The 27,740-nt window shown below is 33.9% G+C and overlaps 1 long non-coding RNA gene and 2 pseudogenes across 1 annotated transcript; 1 reads left to right on the top strand and 2 right to left on the bottom strand.

The window, feature by feature from the left end:
• Positions 1–62: 62 nt before the first annotated feature.
• LOC121209828 (uncharacterized) lies at positions 63–1,352 on the top strand. Its single transcript, XR_005904954.1, has 2 exons — positions 63–803; positions 1,104–1,352. It is a non-coding gene; the product is annotated as an uncharacterized lncRNA (long non-coding RNA).
• On the bottom strand, positions 1,171–5,469 carry LOC107898709 (phosphoenolpyruvate carboxykinase (ATP) 1-like; annotated as a pseudogene).
• An 11,483-nt stretch (positions 5,470–16,952) lies between these two features.
• Positions 16,953–22,206, bottom strand: LOC107959214 (protein arginine N-methyltransferase 1.1-like; annotated as a pseudogene).
• Between the last annotated feature and the right edge of the window lie 5,534 nt (positions 22,207–27,740).

The following is a 27,740-nucleotide window of genomic DNA, read 5'->3' as shown; positions in this document are numbered from 1 at the left end:
ATAATACATACATAAAGTAAGTTGAGATAAAGTAATAATTAGAATAAACAACATATTAAAGTGAGTTACAACAAACAATAATGATATGAACAAACAGTATATTAAACAAATTAAGATAGATGTAAAGAGAATAAATTAAATGAATTTAGGATATAGATGAAAACAAATCAAAATTCCAGGGTATAAATTTGAAATAATAAAAAAGGGGCCACCAGGGACTAAATTGAAACGCGCCGAGACTTGCGAGGACCAATTTGAGTAATGTCCCAAGTCTATACGCTGTGTTTCATTAGTCCAGATCAGGGACCAAATCAGAGAGGGAATAAAATGATCGGGCTAGATTTAAAAAGAAAAAAAAAGGAAATCGGGACTAAATCAAATATCAGGAAAAAGGGGAGGGACCAAAGCGGGTAATTTCCCATTCAAAGGACACATGCGGACCCCTCCCCTTTCTAAATGGTGTCGTTTGGTAGCTTGATAAAATGCTAAATTTTGTGCTTGTTTCATTTTAGCCCTAGGTTTTAAAAAAAAAAAAAAGAAAAAAAAAAACAGCAGCTTTTCTCTCCTCCCTTGTAGCCTTTTGTTTGGCCGACCAAGGGAGGCACCATCCCACCGCCGCACCGCCACTGAACACGACAGCCGACGACGCGCAAGGGCGGGCTTTAAGCCACGTTTCAAGGCGTCCCCGAAGGCGGAGCCTTCTCAGCCCAAAAGTTGCGAAAGTAAAGGTCTTCCCTTCCTTATTCGGCCCGATCCCGACGACGAAGGAGAACCCTCCGGCGATGAAACGACGAGCGATTCCGGTAAGGCCTTCTCCCTTCCTTATTATTTGTTTTATATCTACTTTGATTTAATAGATTTGTATTAAAATCAAAAGAAATATTAGAGAAATAAAAGGAAACGAAATACAAAAAAACAAAGAGAGAAGAATCAGATATCAACCTTTTGTGTTTTTTGATTTCCAATGTTTGTAAAAAAAAATTACAAGTATAGATTTTGGCTTTTAAAAGCCAATTTACAAACTGTTCGTTCTATGTTTTTTTGTTCTTTAGCTATTTATTTCTTCTGCATGCTCTCTGTTGTTGTGTTGGATTTGATTGCAGGTGTCAGAGGAGTGAAAGGCTGGTGGTTGGCTGGTGAAAAGGCGAGGCGGCGCGCATGGGGGCTGAGCAGCTGCTGCATCTTGGGGAAGGGTTGGTGGCTGCTGAAAAAAAATAAAGATAGTGGGCTATTAGGGTTAGTTTAGGTAATAGGCTAATAGAGTTTTGGTTTGGGCCTGTTGAGTTTAGTAATTTAGGTCACACATATTGTAAATGGACTAAAGAAATTGGACTTTTATTTGGGTTTCTTTATTTTTTTACTTGACCGGGCCAAAATTGGCTATCACATATATCATATCTAAAATTTATCTTATATATGTATATAAATTGAATAAATTATTTCATTTTAGTAAAAATTGTCAACATTAGTTTTATATTTTTTAATATATCTATTTGTACACTAATAAATCAAAACATATACAATAATAATATTATTAACTAGTCACTAGTGTAGTTGCTAAAGACTTTAACATTTTTATCAGGGTGTATTAAAAACAAAAGATTATATATATACATGCAAGGAAGGTAAGTAATTGCCATTACCAAAGCTTACACTCAACCTTAAGGTATAGAATTTTTAATCACTTCCTCTTTGAAGTTAAAACCAGTAATTGAAAAGCAATTCATACTATTATCAGATACCATGGTGTTGAATTGTTGTTGAACTTCCAGCTCCAGTGCTAGTTTTTCGAGCTCATAAAGATTGGGCTACATCTAAAATCGAGTATGAATAGAAACCATTTTACATATATCTTATTTTCTCTCACATTGAATAATTGGATTCTTCATTGGTTGAGAAATTAAAAGATTGGACCAGCTGCAAGGATCTCCTCAGTTAACTTGTCCTCTCCAATCTTATATTCTGTGAAGGTCTCAAAGTTATTCTTGAATAGGCCAGCTAATTTCAACAACGTGTTCTTGTATGCCTCCTTGTCAGCCCACTGCCATCCATGAAACCAGTTTCATTAAAAATTTTGACTAAAGTTCAAGTAACCTACTCGGAAAACAGCTTGGCTAACACTAGCTTACAGCGTTTTCCGGACGCAGGATTTCTTGAGGCACTCCCTCAATCTCACTGGGGATCTTTAAACCGAACACCTCAGTTTTCTCGTAAGTTGCTTTCAAGAGGCTACCAGAGTGAATGGCATTGATGATTTTCCGAGTGTACGGTAACTTTATACGGTTTCCAGACCCATAGCTGCCAAAAAAAGAAACCAATATTCATTGATGGATTCAACTTATCCAAGGAAAAAAAAAGAAGTTAAAAATGTTACTATTGGAAAAATGATTATCAATGGTCAGCATTTACCTTCCACCACACCAGCCAATGTTGACAAGCCATCCTGTTGCCCCATGCTCGTGCATTTTCTCAGCAAGCATGGCTGCATACGTAGTTGGATGCAACATGAGAAATGCCGCGCCAAAACAAGCTGAGAATGTTGCTGTTGGCTCCTTAATACCATCTACGGTTCCAGCCACCTATATGGATCATCAACCAAGTTCAGTCCAATGATGCAAGGACATGAAAGCAAGTTTAAGGTAGGACATAGAAAATGTACCAGAGCAGTGTAGCCGCTAATGAAATGGTACATGGTTTGTGCCAGACTTAGCTTGCTCACAGGTGGAAGAACACCAAAGGCGTCGCATGCCAAAAGAATAACGTTCTTAGGGTGCGGACAGAAGCATGGTATCTTGGCATTTGGAATGAATTCGATGGGGTAAGCGGCACGAGTGTTCTCTGCAAAGAGAGAAAATAATATTAAAGGTTAACATGTCTAAGAATGATTAATTTCCAGCATATTACCTATCTTCCATGCCATCCTGAATTCATGGCTATCTAGATAAGTTTTTGAGTCAAGGTACTTGTGATGAATACAAGACTCCTAGATTGTTTGATAATGTATATTACCTGTAACTGATTTGTCAGTATAATCCACTTCTCTTGTATGTTCATCAAATACAACGTTTTCCAACACTGCAGAAACAAAGGAGGGGGGGGGGGGGAGGGGTAAAAAGATCAAGCCGAGAACTATGATGGTAGTCCAGGTTAAATGATCCAAGAACAAAGAAGACAGAGTTTCACCAGTGCCAAACTTAATGGCATTCCAGATATCAGGTTCCTTCTCCTTTGAAAGATCAATGCACTTGGCATAGCAACCACCTTCGATGTTCGATATACAATCGTCACTCCAACAGTGCTCGTCGTCTCCAATCAGAAACCTATTGTGATCAGTCGACAGTGTAGTCTTCCCGGTACCTGTAAGGAAAATTATTGAAGAAACAGAACTTATCAGCAACAATGCAAAACCAAGGTAATAAAAAAAGGAAATAAATGCATGTAAGGCTTCAAAGAACAAAGTAAGAGGGAACATATCTGTTTGTGGACTAGCACAACGGTGGCGACCTTTTGATCAGATGATACTATACCTGAGAGTCCAAAGAAGAGAGCAACATCTCCATCTTTCCCCATATTGCAACCAGAATGTAAAGATAGGATATGACGCTTAGGCATGAGATAATGCATGAGACTGAAAAGACCCTTCTTCATTTCCCCGGCGTATTGGGTGCCCAGGATGACCATTTCCTTCCTATTAAGATTAATGTCTATGCTAGTGGAGGATGTCATGTAGTGTGTGTAACGATTACATGGGAACTGTCCAGCATTGTATATAGTGAAGTCCGGTGTACCGAAATTCTCGAGCTCTTCTGAAGTGGGTCGGATACACCTGCAACCCACCCAATTATCCAATTGTAACCTAGGCTTTACCATATGGCTCCATGAAAATTCTATATGGATGATAAAACTCAACACATGATACAATACAATATTAACATTATATCATTACAAGGATATAGAGGCTTCATCAATATTAAATTGCTATTGTTTTACTTACATATTGTGCATGAACAATGAATGATAGGCTCTACAAGAGACAATTCTGACTTTGATTCTGTTCTTTGGATCCCAGTTCAGGAATTGATCATTCACAAAAACCTGGAAAATCATTTTTTAAAAAATTTAATATAAGAGAAATAAATAGAACTCCTAGCATATTAAATAAATAAAAGGAAAAGTTCACCTTGTCCAGAGAATTTTAAGTAATCCACAGCTCTTTCTCTGTTCACCATGAAGGTATGCTCGTCCATTTCAATGTTGGGTGAGCCCCTGTCCTCCCATTTATTAGTTTCTACTATCATTCACCACCCACAAAGATTTAAATTACAATTGTAGACGTATTGCGTTATATTTATTGCGATTGCAAACTTTTTACATTTAACAAAATAACAATGGTGTAATTTAAATTCGTGTTTTCAAAATAGAAATAAAATAGGATTATATTGACTTACTTTCCCCACCAAAGCTCATCTTGGGTGGTGTCATCGATAACAACTCTCTTATCTCTGGGAGACCGCCCGGTCTTGGCTCCTGACAGGGTGGCTAATGCACCCGTGGATGTAAGGAAAGATCCTTTCTCATATTTTAAGGCCTGCTCATACAACTCTGCAACAATACAAACAATGATGATGGAGTAGAAAAGGGTTTTAATGAGAATGGTTATGTTTATATTATACCTCCAGGAGAGAGGTTGTAGAGGACATGGGTGAATTTGAGAGAACTGTCACTGACGCTGATGACTGGTGCCTCTATATGGTGGTGGTGCGCCACATGCGAAACCGCCTCATACTTCCCGCCTCCTGGATCACCTCTTATCACCTTTGGCCCCGTCCCTCTAGTCAATGACGCCAAAGATGCACTGTCAAAAGGCAAATGAAAAAAAAAAATACACAGTAGTTAAAATTAGGAAAAGCAAATAAGAAAAGGATTTTGAATAAAATGCACACATATTTTAAACAAAGTGAGACTCAAAGCGGTGCATGGTGCAGGTGTACCTGATGGACTGGAGTTGCTGTCTCTGGCGTTCATCCTCAGACAAGTTAGCGAAGGCACCGGCGGTCCCTTGGAGAGGCGTGTTAGGCGCAGATCTCTTCCTCTGTAAAGAGTGAAGCTCTTCAATCGTCTGTGCCTTAACGGTTCCAGCACTGTCATTGGGTATCCCCTTTGCCTTCTCCGTCAGTATACTCTTCAATGGAGTCCTTGGCGACGTAACGCCCGTTCGGTTTGCTGCCATTTCTTCTTTCTGAAATTTTACGATGAATTGGGAAACAATTATAAACTTTATTTTTTCTTATTTTGTACAATTATCCACAATAATCTCCCTAGTTTATATAGTCAAGAAATAAAAACGTTGTCTTAGCCGATTTTGATGTTGCTTTTAAAAGAAAAAAACCCGAGAAGACAAGACTCTGTCTTGATATAAAGTGTTGAATATTTCTGTCTTTTTTCTTTATCAATACTGCCCGTAAAAAACTGTAACGACTCGGACTTTGCCCAATCCAACCCTGCTTTGTCTCTAAAAAATATGAAGGTAATATCCGTACCAGTGTTGGTCATGAATAAAAGAAAGAGAAAAAAATTAACTTAGTTAAGCCTGTTTCTTATTCTCCGAAGAGGTGAAAAGATGTTTACATGTCATTAATAACTGAGCGGTCAGGTTGTAGAATAGGAAGCAGGAAATGACCAGAAAGAATCTGGATTGGCAGTCAAATGAGCCACTTCTGATTTACATGGCAGTAACCACCAACCTGAAATTAGATCCCTACCGTCTGCATTAATCCAGCACTTTTCCAATTTCAGTAAAATCAAGCTCCCCAGTTGGGAATTTTTGTATAAGAGCACTCCAATCACCTCTTAGAAATGCAAATCAGATAGCCAAAAGACCAACTCCCAAAAGTAGATAAAAGGTTTCTTAAGGGATCGCATGGTAGAATTAAATCAAATTATTATTATCATTATTTTTTTAACAATCTCATTATAAACTTTTATCATATCTTTCTCAATTCATAAATAAATTTTATAACAATGTTGGTACAAATAGAGCTAAGTTGCATTCACAATTAAAATTGAATTTAACCAGACTCTCTTATTATATATTTAGTATTCTCAAATAAAAATATATTATAATAAAGTTTTATATTATTTCTACACAATACAGGAAAACAGACTTTTAGCGGCGGCGCCACTAAAACTTTTAGCGGTGCTTTCTAAAACGCCGCAAAAAACGTTGCTATAGGTAACGCCACAAAAATTTGTGGCGTTTATTGAAAAAAAACACCGCTAAAGGTCAAGGCTTTTAGCGGTGTTTGTGGGAAAAGCGCCGCTAAAGGTCAAGCCTTTTAGCGGCGCTTTTTTTACAAACGCCGCTAAATTTGGCAGATTTGTAATATTTTTTTTCACCAATATCCAGCCCTTCCTGCATTAAAATCCAACAAAATACAACAAACATAATATAAAATGCAGCCAAAAACAGCAAATTTAACATAAAAATACAACCAAAAACATTAATTCTAAATGATACTTCAAAATTAACTAAAGATATATGATATAATTAATAAATAAAGCATAATTTAAAATATTTTTTACAATAATGTTAAACGTGACAAAACTTAAAAACATTCTTGCGATGAGAAAACTAATGTCTAAGACGGCGGCTTTTGCGATTGTTGAAACATATGCATCATCTGCTGAAGCTGTAGCTGGAGGTCATCGTACTTTTTACTCTGTTCTGCTACCATCGCTCGTGCCTCTGCCTCTCTCGCTGCAGCCGCTGCCTCCCTCTCTGCTGCCTCCGCTCTAAGTTGTTGTTGGAGTTCTTCATATTTTCGTTGAACCTCGGCAATTTGCTCAACCGTGTTCGCTTGCATCTGAGCTATCTGGTCTCTTAACCTCTGAACTTCAGCTTGAGCTTGACTTCCGGAAGGCATGTATTGCTGGGAGCCGGATCCAAAATATTGGGTCGGGGTAACACCAGATCCTTGAAATCGAACCCGACCATACCTTTCAGGACCCAAAACTTCAGTGATAATTCTGTTATCAATGTTCTCAAGATTAACAGAACTATCACTCGAAGCAATCGCTTCATATTCCGCCTTCTTCTCCTTTAGTTTCGCCTAAAAAATCAATTAAAGAGTTAGAAACGAAATATATAATAAAAAGAAATGCAACATAACTTAACATTTTTTAAAACTACTAATGATGAATTGAATTAAACAATTATAATTAAAGATTATAAATATTTAGAATAAATCAAATATTATTAAGTGAATATACCATAATTTCTCCAGCTTCGGATGTCATAGGAGATCCATCTTTCTTCCTATGCGTAATCTCAAAAAGCTGAAGGCGTCCAACTTTTTGTCCGAATTTGACTTCCTACAATATAGTAGTAAGAATATTATTTAATAATAGAAAGTTATTAATATTTGAAAGAATTAATAAATTCATAATACCTCGGCCTCAGCTACGAAGCAAAACTTCTCGACCCTGCCGTGTGCGTGAATTTTTGTTTTTGCCTGCAGCTTGTTCCAACTCGCCACGGTCCTACATAATAAAATTATTATTACGTATATAGTAAACACTATATATAAGAGTTTGGAAATACGCAATACCTATCCTTTATTTGAATTCCAAAATCTAACCGCATCTTCCCATTGATACCTCAGCATTCCTGGCGGAACATTTCTCAGTTTTTCCTCGAGGCTTATGTCTTTCTTAAAATATTGTTTCTTTAAAGTGCTTTTATTGTCTCTCCATCTTTTACCTAATGCCTTCTTGATATAATCATCGGAGACTTCTAAAGCAAATCTCTCCTAAAAAAACATAAGTTTAGAATGTAAATATAAATGAAACTTAAACCAAAGTATTATAAATTGCATTCACATTTTGTTACCTTAATATTAGCGAGAGCCTGGTTTTTGTTGCTATCAGGCATGTGATGCCATGATTCGTAGTTGATGGGCAACATATTTGCATTTCGTGCTAAAATGCCCAAATAGCCTGCTAAAAGTCGAGCTTCAGATCCAACAGGCTGACCATGAGTATTTCTACTTACTTTAACACGCTCGACAGGATCTAAGTCGTATAAATCTCTAAGTAGCGTACGTCCTCGAACTCTGCGCGTCCTACCACTTTCAGCTGAAAAATGATATACTATTATTATATTAAAATTGACAAATAATTCAATAATAAAAGTCAACACATGTAAAATGAACATAATATTACTTTGAAATTCTTCAGGCTCATCAAGTGTCTCCGGCACATTCGAAGATCCAACAACTGTCTGCTGTTCACTATTTCTTTCTTCCGAATTTGGAGTATTCTGGACAATACTTAAATCTCGTACTCTTCTTCTACACATTTTTCCTGCAATACACATAAAATAATTAAAGTTTTAGTAACAAATTACAACAATAGTAGTACATATAAAATAGTTAAATTATATAACATGACAAAGATTAAAATTATAATATTACATATAATTAAAAAATTGTAAAATCTTACTACATCATTATTCGTAAATATCTTCATCCACATCATGTCGAACCCATTGATGTTGTGTATTAGTACTAGGGATATTTTCATCTAAGTTTTGTTCTGGAAAAGGTAATGTTTCTGATCTTTCGATGATGTCATCTCTACTTCCATTACCCATTTCAAACAAGTCTCTAGGGGTGTTCTGGAGTACACCAACCCTCATCAGTTGGATCTTTCAAATAAAAAACTTGTTTCACTTGAGAGGAAAATACATATGGCTCGTCCATCAATTGTTGTCCAGTGTGAATCAAGCGAGAGAAATTCAACATTGTAAAACCAAATTGATCTTCTTTAATTCCTCGAGCAGTATTAACATCAGCCCAATCACACCGAAATAAGACAACTTTCCATCTGCCATAGTAATCCAACTCAATAATGTTGGTAATAAGTCCGTAATACTCCACATTACCCTCAACCGGATTACTGTCCCTAGCACTAGCATAACTTGTAATTGAAGAATTAACAACAACTCCACAATTTTGAGTTCTCCCTATTCTCTCACGATACTTTGTATGAAATCTGTATCCATTGATAAGGAAGGCACTATATCTTTTTATTATTCTGTTTGGACCTTGGGAAAGCCATTTAACTTCGTCATTGACGTCCTTTCCACTCCAAACCTATTGAATCGAAAGTAAATTGAATAATTAACTAAATTTAGGGATTATATGTAACTTATTAACTTTAGTTACATACCGTTTGACTTAACCATTCATGAAAAGATTCTGTGAATAACTTATTAATCTCTCGATGTTGCAATCTTCGAGAGCATGCACGAGATCTCAAAATTTGTTTGTACTCACTATGTTAAAAACAAGTGTATTTGGTTAGAAGATAAACAAATCAAAACGACAAATATGTGAGGAAATTTTAGAACTTACTTGCGCGTAACGGTTCAACTAAATCGTAAATGAGCTCGATAGAACTTTTTTCAAGTCTTCTTGAATTTTTTAAGATTCATCATACGTGGTGTTGTTACACCTATGGAGGATCCATTATATCTTACAACTCGATATAAGACAACCCGTCAGGTTTCCAGCCTATATACTTTGAATCTTTAAAATATTTAAAATAAGGTTGGAGAGAAGGTCAGCTATTGTTGTAATTTTAATGGACAAGCAATCTACATGGTAATAAAATTAATTCATACTTATTCATACTTAAGTTGAATCAAATAATAATTAAGTTGAACCAAATATAAAAACTTATTCATACTTCAAATAATAATTAAGCTACAAGAATCAGGTCTGGTTCAAGTTTATTTAAAGGGCTGCAATACATTTAAAGGGCTGCAATTCATACATTTGATTAATGTTATGAAATAAAGGGTGTGCTTGTTTTTCTATCCCATAAAGGATACCCCACATGCGCATATTACTGTAAGTTGAACTATACCTCATGGTTAAGTAAGCAAAATTGTACAAACACATACAAGCATATCTAAATAACCAAATTTCACTTGCAACATAACCAATTCATACATTGCTCACTTGACTAACATTAATCATTTTTCATGTCATTTAGCCAAATTAAAACATGTCAATTTCATATGCTATAAATCATGCTGAAATTTCATATACACAAGTAAATCAATTTATATATATTCGGTCATTTAATATGACTTCAATATAACAGTTAAAACATATTCATTCTTGCCATCGTAAACCAAACATAAATAGTCAAATATCATAGCTGAACATACAATAACATATATATAACAATTTGACATTTACATCCTAAATCACCAAAATTCATGACATAAGTACATATGTATTAATTTATCTATCATCAACCAAATAGAACATCTCATCACTGCCATTTTCGAAACTAATGAATAAACAAATTACAGTCAAAATGTAATTCAATAATAAACCATACCCAAAACACATCCAACAACCATACTTAATTCACTTGAGTCAGAAAAATAACAACCACAAATGCATATCATACCAATTAACAATCTCACCAAGATGAGCTAATTATAAACCATACTTATCATTACTTCATACCAAATCATATATCTAAGTAAAATGATTTTTTTCAAAATCATCATGATGAAACTATTATTTATGCGAATTTTGAACTAAAACGTACCTTAATAATTTCAACAAGCTGGTCTACTTTACTCTCACCAGGAAACAGAGGCTGGAGTTAGAAAAAATAGTATTTGTTAAGTAATTTAAAGGAAAAATGCATAGAAATAAGTTAAGTAATTAAGCAACGAAACATGTACCTAGAACAGATGTCAATGGCTGTGGTGTATTTATTTGCAACAACTATTAATTTAGGTGCTGGACAGTACCTAGAACAGATGTAAGAAAAAAACAAAAATTGCTTTATGTATTCGGATATTTTCATAAGTTCTAAGAATTAAAGGCTCAAAAAGAATCCATAGATTCACAATAATATAGCTAAACATCATGTACCAGACAACTGAATGACAGACTGAAAGATGAAGCATATGATTGAGTTCCTAAACTTATTGATGCCCACTTGGAGTATCATTAGCTTATTAATTTTTTAAGAAGATTTCTAGAAGATCTTGTGTTTTGAAGTAGTAAAACCACAAAGTGCAACTGACAGCTAGAAACCAGAGCATAAATAGTAAGGATGGCATAATAACCAAGAACAGAAACAACATACCTGCATATAAATGCTAACAAACGGTTCAAACTTTCTAGTAATATAAATGCAGAAAAGCACACAGCAATGCTGAATGGACAATTAAGAAGCTATGCTATTTAGACTCAAGTGTAACTATCATATGCATACTATATTAATTTATTTGAGGTCCATTTTATGACGATTTTTATGGACAATAGGCAGTATTGTTTTACCATTGCTGTGATTTCTCTCACCAATACATTAATAGTGTTACTTGGAATCTTCAGTTTAAGAGCCGAAGTCTTATCAGCTAATCTCTGGTTTAATCCTACTATTAGTATGAATCCTGTTATGATCAGCTCCCTAGAAGCTACCAATATAGTACACGGTTAAACTTTTAGAGTCAGATGGACTTCCTGTCCAATTTGGAAACAGGCTTATGAGTGGGATTGACTTCAACTGCTATGCTCAATTGTTTCTTAGAAAGATGGCATGCCTTTTAATTGAAATAATGTTGTTTGCGACAGGTAGTTAACCGGTATATTGATGAAGGTGTTGCATAGCTTGTACCAGGAGTTCTATTCATTGATGAGGTCTTGTTATTTTCTTTAGTTGAGCTGTTTTAGCATACGATATATGTCCTTTAGATGCATGGATGCAATGTATGTTTCTATGCGGATAAGCATGCAAACAAATGTATATCTAAGATACTTCTTAGGTCTTGACCTGTGCACAAGCTCAAAGCATTTTACACATCATGCATGTTTATGTTCTCTAAATCATGGTTAGCAGGTGCATATCCTGGACATGGAGTGCTTTTCATACTTGAATCGTGCTTTAGAGAGCTCACTATCTCCAATAGTAATTTTCGCTCAAATAGAGGCATTTGTAATGTAAGGTAAGTGAAATCGATTTTGTCAGAATTTTTGAAATATCGGCAGCTTTTAGAGGGCTAGCTTAGTTTTACATGTTGACTTTCCAGGCATGCGATGCAATTTGAGAATCTGAATATATTAGACCTCTTCTGCAAGATGAATTGTAATTATTTTTGTTTTGGGCCTGAGTTATATTTTCTATCATCATAAAAACAGCAACTCAATTCAGTAAAACTAATGTTCCTACTATATTAGTTTATTAGTATAAAATTTTTGGGTAAAACAAATAATTCATAAAATTCTCAAACTTCAGAATTTATGTATTTAGAATTATGTATTTATATAAACACACAAACAATTCATATAAGTTCAATCACGAAGACGACATCTAAACCTGACTAAGTTATAGAACACACACACGGATAAATATATATATATAACTCCTTTTAAGCTTTCCAAGAACAAGATTCAAATTTCCAAATTCCAGTTTTCCAGCAGGAGCTATTAAAAGAAAATACAACTCCACTTAGTACAAAACTGAATCAAGCAACACAAACCCAGATAATAAACTTGAATGAACTTAGAATATAACATAGCAAATAATGAAAATAACCAGTCAAATTGAAATCTGAAGCAGAAAAGAAATATGCTTTTCCGTTGAACCCAAAAATTTTCGAGGAGATGAGCAGAGAAGAACTTACAGGTGTAAACAAAAATGGCAAAAGGGATAGTTAGAAACCTAAATCCAATGCCTACAGGACACCTGACACTTCGAATACCGATCATTAATATAGAAGAAACAAACTTTGAAAATCATTAATCGTTGAACTATTTTCTTACCTTGAACTGTTTTCTTCAACCCCGAAGCCAACTTTTGAAACCTTTCCTTTCTTAATCCAATTTTCTATAGATGGAAAATCAATGGCCAGTGGGAAGGGTGGATTTTAGGGATTTCAAACTGGGGAAGAATGGGCTATTTTCGGATGTCGAATTGGGGAAAAAATGTGATGATTCTTTAGGGATTTGGGAGTAAGGCAGAGAGGGGAGGGGAAATGAACTGGGGAGACTTAGACAAAATTTCTAAGTGTTATCGTCTGTAAAAATGAAGACAACAAAAACGACGATGTTTTGACAAACTTAATTTAACATTTGCGGCATTTTTGCAATAGCGCCGCTAAAAAGGTAAGCTATTGCGGCGTTTCAAATAAACGCCACTAATAAACTAACAAAACGACGGCACTTTGATCTGAACAAAATAATATTAGCGGCGTTTATACACTAGCGCTGCTAAATCCAAACCTATTGCGGCGCTTCACAAAAAACGCCACTAATAAATCCTACAAAACGGCGCCGTTTTGTTTAAAAGATGATGCTCTTTTGCGGCGTTTTTCAATAAGCGCCACTAATTCTATATTTTTAGTGGCATTTTTGTAAAAACACCGCTAATGCCTCTGCACACAAATCATAAAACGACTTCGTTTTGCCTGATTTGAAATTTTTTTGTGGCATTTTTTACAAAAATGCCACTAATGCATTTAAATTTTAATAGTTTAATTATTTCTTAAATTCATTTTAAACTAATTTTGTTTACTTTCAAACAATATATCTAATTTGAAAAAAATTAAATTAAATTGAATAATTATTATTTAGATATTTAATATTTAAATTTTAGGTAAATAATTTCTAATAATTATTTAAAACATGAAATGAATTCAAATAAAAAAATATATATATATTCGTATAATACTAAATCCATGCGTAATTATCTGGGAATATAAACATATACATCGTAAATACATGTATAAACATGAGATCAAGTATTTAATTAAACCACACTACGAGCACTCCAAAACCTAGATTCAACCAGAACATCATTTAATCAATTAACCCTTAAACCCTAACACTAACCCTTATAACCTTAAACATTAAGACCTTAAACCCTAAATTAATACTTTAAAACAGTACCAAACCCCAAACAACAAACTAATTTAAAACACTATACCCCAAATCCAAGATAACAAACCCGGCCTATACCATTAACTTAATATATATACTATACCATTGAACCGGCCTAAACAATAAACTTAAAATATATATATATATTAATTCTACCATTGAACCCTAAACCATAGGCTTTAAACCTTAAATCCTAAACCCTAAATCTAAAAATAAATTTAATCAATATTAAGTACTTCTTCCACAATTTATTATAAACATAAGCTTTTACATTAATATCTATATATATACACATCAACATGATGCATATGATTTTTTTTGGGGGGGTTAGGGTTTTGGAGTTTATGGATTAGTGTTTATGTTTTATGATTTAAAATTTAGGGTTTAAGGTTTAATGTTTAAGATTTAAGGGTTTACAGAAAGCCATAAAACGTCGATTTTAACAGCTTGGTAACTTAAATAAAAATTTGTAAATAGTTTAGTTATCAATTTGTAACTTTTCATAATTAAGTAACAAAAATGAAACTTTCTCATAGCTAAGTGATGAATAGTGTAGTTCCCATTTTTTTATAAAGTTAGCTTTAAATACAAAAATAATTAAATCAAATTCAAAATAAAAATAAGAAAATAATATGAAAATTAAATTAGATCAAATCAAAACGAGTGTCGGCTACCCTACTAAAAAATGCCTGCTAAACTTTTTGCGGCGTTTGGACAAAAAACGCCGCTATTAATCAGTTTTTAATGGTATTTTGAATAAAAACGCCACAATTGATCAGTTTTTTGTGGCGTTTGGGACAAAAACGCCGCAATTTAGTGGCGTTTGAGATTAAAACGCCTCTATTGATCAGCTTTTAGTGGCGTTTTGAGAAAAACGCCGCTATTGACCAGTTTTTAGTGGCGTTTTTGCCAAAAACGCCGCTATAGTTTAGCTTTTAGTGGCATTTCGGACAAACGCCGCTAATGTATATTATTTGCGGCGTTTTTTGTTAAAACGCCACTAAAAGCGCCGCTAAAAGTCTATTTTCCTGTAGTGACATGTATATACCATAATCTAAAGCGGAAAGAAAGAGAGGAATAAAGATACAAGTTACGTGATTTTCCGAAGGTTAAAAAGCTTTTTAAAATTCAAAATTTTAGTTTTAAATTTTTTAATCAGTGAATGTTCCATCTTATAGAAACATTGTGCTTATTCGTATTTTTTAGTAACGGTTGATTTCACAAAAGAGTCACATAAGCCATTTTTCATGTATTATAACTTGATTTTTTTTTTTGATATTTATAAAGTAATTAGTTTGTATATTGGTGCGATGTATAAGTTTATTATGTGTATAAATTATTTAGAATATAATAAATTTGTAATATTCTGAATATATTACATGATTTAAGGTTGCGAAATAAATTTATTAAGATCAAACACTTAAAATATGTAAATATAAAATTATTCAGACACTTTTTTGGTATGAATTCAAACCATCTCAGTTTTATTAAATGATTAAACACTATGTTGTGAAGAAATAAAATTTGTTTTATAGAATTATAAAAAAGTAACTTATAATAAACAAAAATAAAATAAATGATAATAACTACTAACAAATTCAAGTATTAAATTTCCTAGTGATATATTCATTATTTTTCCTGAAATATAGAATAAAATTATGGTTAAACCAATAAAATAAGAAATATATAAATATTTGTACTATCTTACATATCCATTTAGTAGGTGTGAGGAAGTCTTTTTCTTTGTACTTTTTAATTAGACTGCATTCTGGATGGTTGATGACCTTGGTAAAGAAGATTTCTAGTATGTTTTAGAATAATGTTTTAAAATATATTTTAGTTAGTATTTTAATTAATCCATTGAATAATTTATTGTTTTAAAAAAATTCACCTAAAATATCCATTTTTTTCTTGTGAAAATTTGAGCGAAAAGTTAAAATAATTTATGTACTTAAAAATTAGAAATAATTGATACTTCTAAATTTTTATTAAAAAATAACTTAATACATTAATATGATTTAAGCAAAATAAATATATTAATTATAAATTTAAAGCTTAGGGTGCGTTTGGTTCGCTGTATTGGATTAGAGGTGTATTGGATTAGAGGTGTATTGGGATTAGAGGTGTATTGGATTAGAGGTGTATTGGGATTAGAGGTGTATTGGATTAGAGGTGTAATAGCTAATCCACTGTTTGGTTGAATGTAATGGAATAGAGGCGTAATAGTAATCTTGTGTTTGGTTGAATGGAATAGAGGTGTAATAGCATAATGGAAAAAACTAAAATGACTAGAATACCCTTAGCATAAAATTGTTTTGGTAAATGATTATTGTTATTGTTATTTAAATTTTAATAAGATTATTATTATCAGTAATAAATAATTTAATCATATTTTAACATAATTATTATTAAATATATTTTAATTAAAATATATAATTTATAATAAAATTCTTAATAATCAATATTCTTATATGAATTTACTCAAATCATAATATATGATACTATAAAATATAATTTGAAATAATTAATATTAAATATATTTTAATTAAAATATATGATTTAATAAAATTCTTAATATTAAATATTCTTATATGAATTTTCTAAAATCATAATATATAATACTATAAAATATAATTTAACATAATTATTATTAAATATAAGTTAATAAAAATATATAATTTATCATCATACTATAGATAAATATTGAAATTTGTCACTGTACTTTATTTTTATTTATATTTGCCGTTATATTTTTAAAAAATGAGTAAATTTGTAACTTAATTTTTTATGTTATTGAATTTTACCACTAAAATTTAAATTTTATTAATTTTTGCCACTAACTCTTATTTTTTAGTTAAACTCTTATTTTAAATTTATATTGAATTTTTATTTTTTTAAATTACAAATATCTTCATTTAACTTAACGAGTAAATATAATTCTTGACTTTCCTTTCTCATCATCTAAACAAAAGCACAATAAACAAATTGTCAAAAAGAAACCCAAATCCAATAGTTGGGAGATTCAAAAGCTTTCTCCAATAATGTGTTTCTTCTATAAGAAACAATGCTTATAAGCAGCTTGTCAAAGCTCAAAATCTATTTAGTCCTATGTCATGCATCCAATGTCATTTGTATATATGCTCCCTCACATCAGCACAAAACACAAGACTCAATATGAAGCATACATGAGAAGAAAACAGTTGGATTGAGTTAATGAAGTACATGCATCTTATGTGTTTTTCTTTCTCAGGGAAAACCTTTCGAGAAAAAAGAAAGTAGAAAAGGAATTAAAAAAATGTTGGTGAAACATTTGAGGAACATGCAAACAAGGTATCCTACAGCTAGTAGTGGTGATGAAATACTCTGCAACAAAATCAGCGCATCTTATAGAATTGAACTCTCGAAACCACACAACGTCGTCCGCTCAATGAATATTTAACCATTATATCAACGTCTCGGGGATTCTTCTTGTTTGGTGCAACAGTCATGCTCCCAATTATTGTCTCCCCTTCACAGATGGTTAACACATCCTCTAGATATAGGACTGTTTGCTTCTAATGGGTAGCTCGCGATCTTGGTCCTGCATTTTGTATTTGCCATTAGCCAAGGCAAAGTTCTTCTAGGCTGGCTTGCTGATTTCTATTCGTAGATAAAATGGAAAGGACAAAGGATGGAGAATTTTGATGTAGATACAAACCTGTAGAGAAACCCATCAATTTGTGGCATTTGGTAAACGAAACATCAAAATATGCAACGAAAGCATGGATGTAATCATCACGCTCTGCAATAAGCTTGAAAGGTGCAGTGAAAGAAGCATCCCCAAGAACCATCTTAGAAATATCCATTGTCTGAAACCAGAAAACCAAAATAAATAATTCAGTTGTACTCCAAACACATTATTTTGTAAAATAATTTCCAATAAGTGTTCATATATATAGATACCCAATGATATATACATACATACAGGAATATGCTTGTGTATTTTCTCACCTTGAGAAGGTGGCAATTTGTTACAATTTGTTTCTGGTCAACCGTGTCAACAAGAGGTTCCATCATAGCTTGCTTTTTTATACAACTCATGCCAAAGCCATAAACATTATTCCAAACTGTAGCAAGATGATGCCATGTAGAAAAGATGGGGTATATATAAGAATACAAAAAGTTGAATTGCAATGAAACACAATAGAAAAACTCGTTGAAAGTTATACAAATACATATGAACATGAATACCTAGATTTATATCAATTTAGCAGTCTGTTATACTCACATTCGATCTTGTCGTCTTTGTACTCGGCATCCTCAATTGCTGTCAAGTAAAGAGAAGCTTCATCTGGTAGCACAACTCCATCATCAACCTGACACGAGTGAAGGAATAAGAACTTTGATTGTAAAGAATGTAGCTTATAAGAACCCAACAAAAGTTTTGCTTTGATGAGTAAGAGTAAAAATAAATTTAAAAGGCCCAGCCCGTTCACCACACGAAATAATAAGGAAGTAAACTGCTCAAGAGAGCTTGACATGATGATGGAGTTAAAATCTCAATCAATTAACAGTTATAGACGGAATCTAAGCTACTTTCTGCAAATCATAGCATGCAACAGAGAATTTAACTAATAAAGTAGCTAGCTGCCCCCAACCACACGAAGCAATACAAGAAGACACAACAATTTTAAAAACTTCACCATCAGGCAAGCCATTTGTTTCAACAATTTGTTTAGCCATGTCAGCCATATGGGAGCATTCAACCTAGGAAAGGGAAAAATATGAACAGCATTTGACAAATAAGAGATAGACGCCAGGAGTGTAAGAATTTGGTCAGACAGATTATTAACAACACATAAAACAGAAACAGAAGGAAGATGTAAATTGGAAGTCATACAGCATAAACATGTGCCGCCCCTGCTTTTGCACGAAACAGGGACAAAATTCCAGTCCCAGCTCCCACGTCAAGAACTACTTTGTTCTGGAATAGAAACTTATTCCGATAAATAACATTTTGATATGTCTTGGTTCGCACTACATCTTTAAGCATTTCCTGAAATACAAGGAATAGCAGGTTAACACAGAGGAAAAACATTTCACAAAAAAAGAAGAAATGAAAAAGTTACGCAACCGTATCAAGTTCTTCTACTGAAACCAAGAAAACAAACGCAGAAATCATTTCCAGAAATTTAAGTAAAAGATTAAGTTAAAAAAAGAAGACAGTTTTTGGATAGTAACTGTGATGCATTAATTCATGTATGAGCTTAAACAAACAGAAAAATTACAACCAACCCTCCAATCACAGATATTCGGCACCCAATAGATCACAAAATAATGGTGACTGAAGTAGAACCATTCCATAAATAAGTCGACAAAAACGAAACAAGATTCAAATGTCCAAGTTGTTGCACACTTACTTCATGAATACCTGCACATACACAAAAGAGGGGACAAAGATTTAGAGGAAAGTGCTCACTGGAGATAAATACAAGAATGTATAACTTGAAACATCAGCGAACCCAATGCCCTACCTAATACCAACATGCTAGCCCCATAAACATGCAACCAGTGAACCACAAATTACTTAGATATAAATAAACTATTGAACTCAACAAGCTCTAACTTTTGCGAAGATAGAAACTTTCTTCTCACATTCGAACCTTCTTCACAAAAATGTGAAAGGCAACACTAAGAAATCCTCACATTCTCATTGTTTTCTAATCAACAAGAAAAATCAGTAAAAAAACTTCAAAATTGAATCTTGGAAAAGAGGATGAGAAGTAGAAAATATACCGAAGTGAGAGTAAGAATCGAAGTAATAATCAGCACTGGTTTTATCATCTTCGCCGTCGCAACCGAAAAACGAAATGTCGGGCTCTCCCATAGAAACATATTCACTAGCTTTGTCAACGGCGACGATTGAATCATCGAGATTGGAGCTGTTGCTGGCGATTTCCTTGTCGTCGGCGTCTCGGAAGCGAATGTTAGCTCCTTTGAAATTGTTCGAAGAGTTGGTCGAGGTTTGAGTTGTGTTGGGGATCTAAAAATGGAGAGAGATAATAAAATACCAGTGCCATGCCATGCCCACCACACGTGAAAAAACCTATATAAAAAAGAGAGGTAAAAAAGAGAAGGAGAAGAGGCGATGAGAGTGGAGAAGAAAGCTAGAAGGAAGAAACAGAAGACGTGGATTTTGGGTAAAACAGAAGCGGGAATGGGGAGGGTAAAACAGGGACCAAAACTGAAGCAGCGCCTAAACTGAGCTCAAGGAAGGGATTAGAAATCAGTGGTTTTCACCGATTAGAAAGGTAAAGGATTACACCCGTATTAGCAATACATCAAACCAAACGATGGAATACAGCCGCATTAGGTGGGGCCCACCGATTAGGGATGTATTGGCTATGCCAATACACTAAACCAAACATGGTGTTAATGTTTTGAATCATTTGAAAAGCCTATTTCTTGCTTTATTATGTAGATTTCATTGTGATTCTATCAACATACAATAATTAGATAAAAAATGAATGATATGGAAAAAAATTAAAACACAAAATTACAAAAGTGAAATTGAAAAAAATATGCAAAAAAAAATTTAATTGATTGATTCAATCAATTTAAGAAAATGGAAATGATAGTTAACGTATATTAATTTTTTTTTAAAAATTTATCACCAATGATTTCAGTTTTTTTATTAATTATTTTATATAAAAATATTACAAAATAAAACCATTCAATTATTTCTTTAAAAATAATTTTTAAATACCATTAAACTAGTGACACCTTCTCAATTAAGAATTCTATAATCTATACTACTATAGTTTAAAGTAATGTACAAATTGTTTACCTTTTCACAAGTGACTGCTTACTTTTGTGTTTACTTAATTTTTTTTTACATTAAAATATAATGGTTTGATTTTAATTTTGGTCTCTATACTATGTTGAAATTCAAATTTTAATATTTATGTTTCAATTTTTAACATAATTTGATATCTATAATTTTATAATGTCATTAGTAGTCTAAACAACCAATATTGTTAACAAATACAGTACTACTGCCAATTTTTCTTAAGAATATTTTTCCAACAAAAAAATTTATTTTATCAAGATGAGATTGAATAGGTGTTTTTGAGAACAAATCCACATTAACATTGTAACCAAAATAGTTAAGGGTGCTAACTATTTAGATTAACTAATGTCGTTATAACAATATAGAGACAAAATTTTGCCCCAAAAAGTATACGAGCTAAATCTCAAATTTATACATAGTAAGGGATCAAATCCAAAATATGAATAAAGACACTTATACCTAACATAAATTATACCAAATAAAAGTATAGGGATTGAAGCTCAAATTTAAGTATGTTAAAGTGATCAAAACCATAATATATCTGAAAATAAGCTATAGCTAACATGATCGTCCCTAATATATATAATATAACAAAAAATTAAATATTCAATACTATTCAATTTACTTTTCTTGGATTTATATATTTGTAACACCCCCAAATCCGACCTAGACGTTATGGCCGAATCAGAGAGTGTAACAAGGAAGGATCTTGAAAATAGTGTTACTTCGATAAAACTTGTGCAGTTGTTCGATAGATCATCCAAGTTCATAAAACCCCTTTTTTTATAGCTATTTCTGGAAATGTTATTCAATTGTTTCATTTTCCAAAACACAAAATACAGCGGAAGTTTAAATAAAATCGATACAGTTTGGAAATCTTGTTTGTATTTTTAGAAAAACATTTATTTGTGTAAAACCGTCATTTTCATAAACCATTTTGTCGGAGTATGCAAATTATCAAACAAAGAAAACTAAAAATCAACAGTTAAAAACCATACATGTAACAACCCAATTTTGGGCCTAGGCGGAATAGTGGTTTCAGAACCACTAACCCAAGGTCGGAGAAATTATTTTGATGTGATTTTATGTGTTATAGCGTTATTATATGAGTGTTTGAAAATTTTGGTAAAATAATTTTAGCGATTGCATGCTTAATTTCAAAAAAGGACGAAATCGTATAAAAGGTAAAAGTTTTGTTTCACTACCCAATTGTGTTAAATAGCTAGTGAGCCAAATTTTAAGGTCTTTAAAGAACAATTAGACCCTTTTTAATAGAGGTGGCCTACCATAGGAGACAAGATTGGTCAAAATGTCAAAGTTAGGTGACATTTGGTGACTTAATTGAATAAAATAAAACAAAAGAAAAAGGGCTATCATCTTCCTCACCTCTCCACTGCAAATTTCAGCCATTCTAGGGGTTTTAGAAGCTCAAAATTTTAGCAACTTCTCATCCTTACAAGTAAATGATTTAGATAGTTTTTATTGATGATTTTTGCATTTTTAGGACCCTTGTGGCATGAGCTAGCTAATAAGGGGACTATTTTGCAAGATGGTTAAAAGTCTAGGGTTTTGTCATGAGAGTATTCATGTTGTACTCTAAAATTTTTATGGAAGAAAATGAATCATAGTTGTGAAATAAACAACTCTTGTAAAGTAGTTTTCAAGGAAACCCTAACTAAGGATCATTTTGCATAAGTTATGAAATAGGTGATAAATGTGTGAAATAATGAGAATTATGAGATGCTATTGTTATAAAATGAATTCGGCTAAGCTTGGCTAACGAGGAAATCTAGTAAAAATTGATTTACGAGCTTAGGGGTAAAATCATAATTTTTGCGAAGTTTAAGGGCAAAACGGTCATTTTACCAAAGTATGAGTCTTGAGTTGAATTGATTAATTTGTGTATTAAATAATCTAAATTTCAACGTTTTAGATCAAGAGAAACGTGATTCGGGTCTTGATCAAGGGAAGAACAAAGTTTACAAGGCTTAAGCCCATCATTTTGTACCGAGGTAAGTACATATGTAAATAATGTGTCATTGTAGCTTACTTTTAAATGTTTTATTTTTATCACGTACCATAATCTTACTCGATACCATGGAAGTATAAATAATGTGATATAAGAATAACCTACTTTATGAACAAGTGCGTCAATATCAGGTTAGATACGAAAACTCATTGAACCTCGAAAATAGTATAGGATACAAAAGGTAAGTTATGAGAAATTGAGTGTCTGAACTCATGAGTTGAGTCTGAGTTCATGAGATAAGTGAGATGTAATGTGGGTCTGGGTACTCACTTTATGTGCAGACCCATAAGTAGCTCAATCAGTGGGCATTACATGATAGAGCTATGGGATCCGGGTACTGACTTGGTAAAAAGGCCCGTGAGTAGCTCAAATATGCAAGTACTACAAAGGATGGGGTAGCCCTGGATACTTGTATAGCACTTAGGTGTAAACTTTCTGTGTATCCGTTAGTATACCGAGTGCTCAATGGGTAATTCGATGAATGAGTTGGTGATACTTCCAATGAGGTATGTCAATAGAGAGAACGAACTTGAGTTATTTTATGAGTAATTCCAGGTATGTATACTAAACTCATGAATAGGGCCTCAGTATGTGATGATGTAACACCCCGTACCCGAGTCCGTCGCCAGAGTCGGACACGAGGGGTTTGCAGACTTAAATCACTTCTTTGCACAATCTATTTTAAATTTTCCAGGTAAGCTGACTAACTGCGTCACTGTCACCTTAAAAATCATATCTTGAGTTTCACAACTCGAAAATCAGCTTCGTGATTTTTCCCTGAAACTAGACTCATATATGCATCTACAAATTTTTTTCTAGAATTTTTGGTCGGGCCAATTAGTACATTTTATTAGTCAAAGTCTCCCATGTTACAGGGATCGACTACACTGACCTTTGCACATTACGACTTGGATATCTCCCTGTACAGGGCTTCAATACTGATGACGTTTGTTTCTATAGAAACTAGACTCAAAAAGGAATCTATTCATATATGGAATGACTTCTAATTATATCTGGTTAATTTATAATGAATTTCCAAAGTCGGAACAGGGAATCCAGAAACCGTTATGACCCTATCTCACGAAAACTTTAGCATCTCATAATATACTGTTCATATGAACGTTTTGTTACTTTCCTATGAAAATAGATTTATCAAGGTTCGTTTGCATAATTTATTCACTATTTAATTCCATTCCTACTATTTTTAGTGATTTTCCAAATCTACATCACTGCTGCTGTCAGCATCTGCCTTTAAGGTAGACTTTACCTATTTCATAGTTTCCATGATTCAACTAGCCCTTTTAGCATAAATAGCACAAATTATGATAGTGATTAACCATTCCCATGGCCAATCCTTGTTAAGCATATCCATACCAAATGAGTATAACATTATGCTCAAACATATATAAGCCATTTTCGCATGGCTATCCAAAATTATACAAATCCAAAGGGTCCATGACCCACAACAAAAAGGGTAGTCCTATACATGCCATTTCGAAGTTCAACCAAAATTGTACCAAAAGGGGGCTTTGATAGTGTGGGAGACTTCGACTTCCAAAAATCCCGAGTCCGATAGCTGACGAGCCAAAATCTATAAAACAGAGAAACAAAGAAACGGAGTAAGCAATTTATGCTTAGTAAGTTTTGAGCAAGGGATTCCAGCACAACAAAAGTATAGCATTCATGGCTAAACAGATAATTTCATATGCACAAATTTTCAGTATCATACTTACTTCACATTACCAACCCTTATACTCATACACAAAGATCAACTTAGCCAAAGGCCGGTAGCTCATTTATCAACTGAGCGAATACTTATTTGTAAGGGCTCAACTAATTCAAAGCACATACGAAACATACCTCAATGTTGGGATGTTACAAGCGTATTAACTGAAATTTTTACAGCAAGATCATTCATTCCCAAATCACGTACCTTCAGAATTTAACCGGATATAACTACTCGTTCAAATGCCTTCGGGACATAGCCCGGTTATAGTAACTCGCACAAATGCCTTCGGGACTTAACCCGGATTTAGTAACTCGCACAAATGCCTTCGGGACTTAACCCGGATTTAGTAACTCGCACCAATGCCTTCGGGCTTAGCCCGGAATTAGTATCTCGCACAAATGCCTTCGGATCTTAGTCCGGATATGGTCACTTAGCACAAAGCCTTCGGGACTTAGCCCGGACATCATTCGAATAACCATGCACATTTAACAATAAATCATGACACATTCGTATTTCATTTTCATTAGCAAAACTCAAACACAAGACACTTATCACTCTTGCCATTTCGGCTCAATAGCCACACACAAAGAGCACGATTTTGATTTGCTTAAAACATGATCTAATCAAATCATAATTTAAGCTCTATTACTCAAGAGCTTACCTCGGATGTTGTCGAACGGTTTCGACGGCTATTCGACCACTTTTTCCTTCCCTTTATCGGATTTAGTTCCCATTTGCTCTTGAGCTTAATTCAAACAAATTTAACTCATTAAAGTCTCATTTTGCTAGCTTATGGCCGAATATGACAAGGAGTTTGATAGGTCATATGGCCACCTTTTAGCTCAAATACACAATGGTCATACGCATTTTTAATCACATCAAGCAATTTAATACAATTCATTCGAACATCAAAAGAGAAGCTCAAGGTACTTAGCCCATATATACATTAGACACTAGAGTCACATATGTACGAAATCACGAATCGAATTCAACATACTAGCTAATATTTCCCCTTAGCCGAATTTTCTAAGTCAAGCTAAAGCCATCAATAGGCTACCTATGGCCGAACATACACATAACTTATGTACTTATTCATGTGGCCGAACATACATGTCTATGTTGAGGCCGATTGCATCACAACACCATACCATTTCAATTTTTGGTCATGGTTAAACAAAGAACTTAATGTCTCACTCAAAAATGCTAAAAAGAAGATTCAAGAATCATCAATCCACCATCACATGCACCATTACAAAGCTTCACTTTTAGTATGCAAATGATATCAACACCAATCCACCTTGGCCGAATATCATCTCCATGACATAGTAAAGATTTGAACCATGGGCTATTTAGAACTCAAGCTAACTACTAAAACATGCATGCATCTCATGGAACATCATCAAACATACCTTAGTCTATCAAACCACCATAGCCGATTTCCTCAAAGCTCTTTTTCCTTCTTTTTCTTTCTCCTATTCGGCCAAGAACAACATGAGAGCTTTTCTCTTCTTTTTTTTTTTGGTCATGCATGAGAATGATGAACACATTTTTTTCTCTTTATTTTCTTCCTTCAATTTCTTATTAGTTTATTGCCCATGCTTCTTATTTTATTCTTCCATTAACACAACATGTTTCATGACATGTTTTGCCCATGCTTCTTATTTTATTTTTTCCATTAACACAACATGTTTCATGACATGTTTTGCCCATGCTTCTTATTTTATTTTTCCATTAACACAACATGTTTCATGACATGTTTTGCCCATCATCCCTTGTCATGGCCGGCCACTAGTACTTAAATGGGGGGAAATTGACATGCAAGTCCACCCCTTTGATTACATGCACTATTAGGCCACTTGCATTTGCCTAGCACACTTCTAAATTTTCTCACATAAGTCCTATCAACTAAATTCACATGCAATTAACTAAATCGAAGCTTAAAACTTTCACACATTTATATTCACATATTTTAGGCAATAATTATCACATTCAAATAATTTGGTGACTCGGTCTAGCGGTCCCGAGACCGCTTTCCGACTAGGGTCACTTTAGGGCTGTCACAACTCTCCCCCACTTAAGAAATTTTCGTCCTCGAAAATCTTACCGGTAAATAGGTTTGGGTATCGTTCTTTCATCAAGCTCTCGGTTTCCCAAGTAGCTTCCTCGATCCCGTGTTTGAGCCATAACACCTTAACTAACGGAACCCTTTTGTTTCGCAACTCTTTCACTTCACGAGCTAGGATACGAATCGGTTCTTCTTCATAACTCAAGTCAGATTGAATTTCAACTTCTGAGGGATTAATCACATGTGACGGATCGGATCTATAACCTCGAAGCATCGAAACATGAAAGACGTCGTGAATCTTTTCAAGTTCAGGGGGCAAAATCAATCTATACGCAACCGGACCAACTCGTTCGGAGATTTCGTACGGCCCAATGAATCTCGGGCTCAACTTGCCCTTACGGCCAAATCTAAGTATCTTTTTCCAAGGCGAAACTTTAAGAAACACTTTATCTCCCACCTGATATTCAACGTCTTTTCGTTTCAAATCCACATACGATTTCTGACGATCTGTGGCTGCCTTCAGACTTTCACGGATTACCTTTACTTTCTGTTCAGCATCTTTAATCAAATCAACTCCGAAAATTTTACTTTCACCGAGCTCGGTCCAAAATAATGGTGTGCGACATTTACGCCCGTACAAAGCCTCGTAAGGTGCCATCTTAATACTTGATTGAAAACTATTGTTGTAAGCGAATTCAATCAAAGGTAAATACCATTCCCATGAACCACTAAACTCAAGGATACAGCATCTCAGCATATCCTCGAGTATCTGAATTATCCGCTCGGATTGACCATCGGTTTGGGGATGAAAAGCGGTGATAAAATGCAACTTGGTACCCAAAGCTTCTTGCAATTTCTTTCAAAATCGCGAGGTGAATCTCGGATCTCTATCCGACACGATAGAAATAGGTACCCCGTGTAATCTCACAATCTGAGAAACATACAATTCGGCTAGTTTATCCAATGAAAAATCCGTACGCATGGGGATAAAGTGAGCCGACTTAGTCAGTCTATCAACAACAACCCAAATTGCATCCTTCTTACTTGCTGACAATGGCAGTCCGGACACAAAGTCCATTGTGACTCGATCCCATTTCCACTCGGGTATCATGATCGGCTGA

The sequence above is a fragment of the Gossypium hirsutum genome, chromosome A11 (genome assembly GCF_007990345.1).
Source record: "Gossypium hirsutum isolate 1008001.06 chromosome A11, Gossypium_hirsutum_v2.1, whole genome shotgun sequence".
Classification (NCBI taxonomy): Eukaryota; Viridiplantae; Streptophyta; class Magnoliopsida; order Malvales; family Malvaceae; genus Gossypium; species Gossypium hirsutum.
The sequence above is the reverse complement of the archived record's forward strand: the minus strand, read 5'-3'. Positions and strand labels throughout refer to the sequence as shown.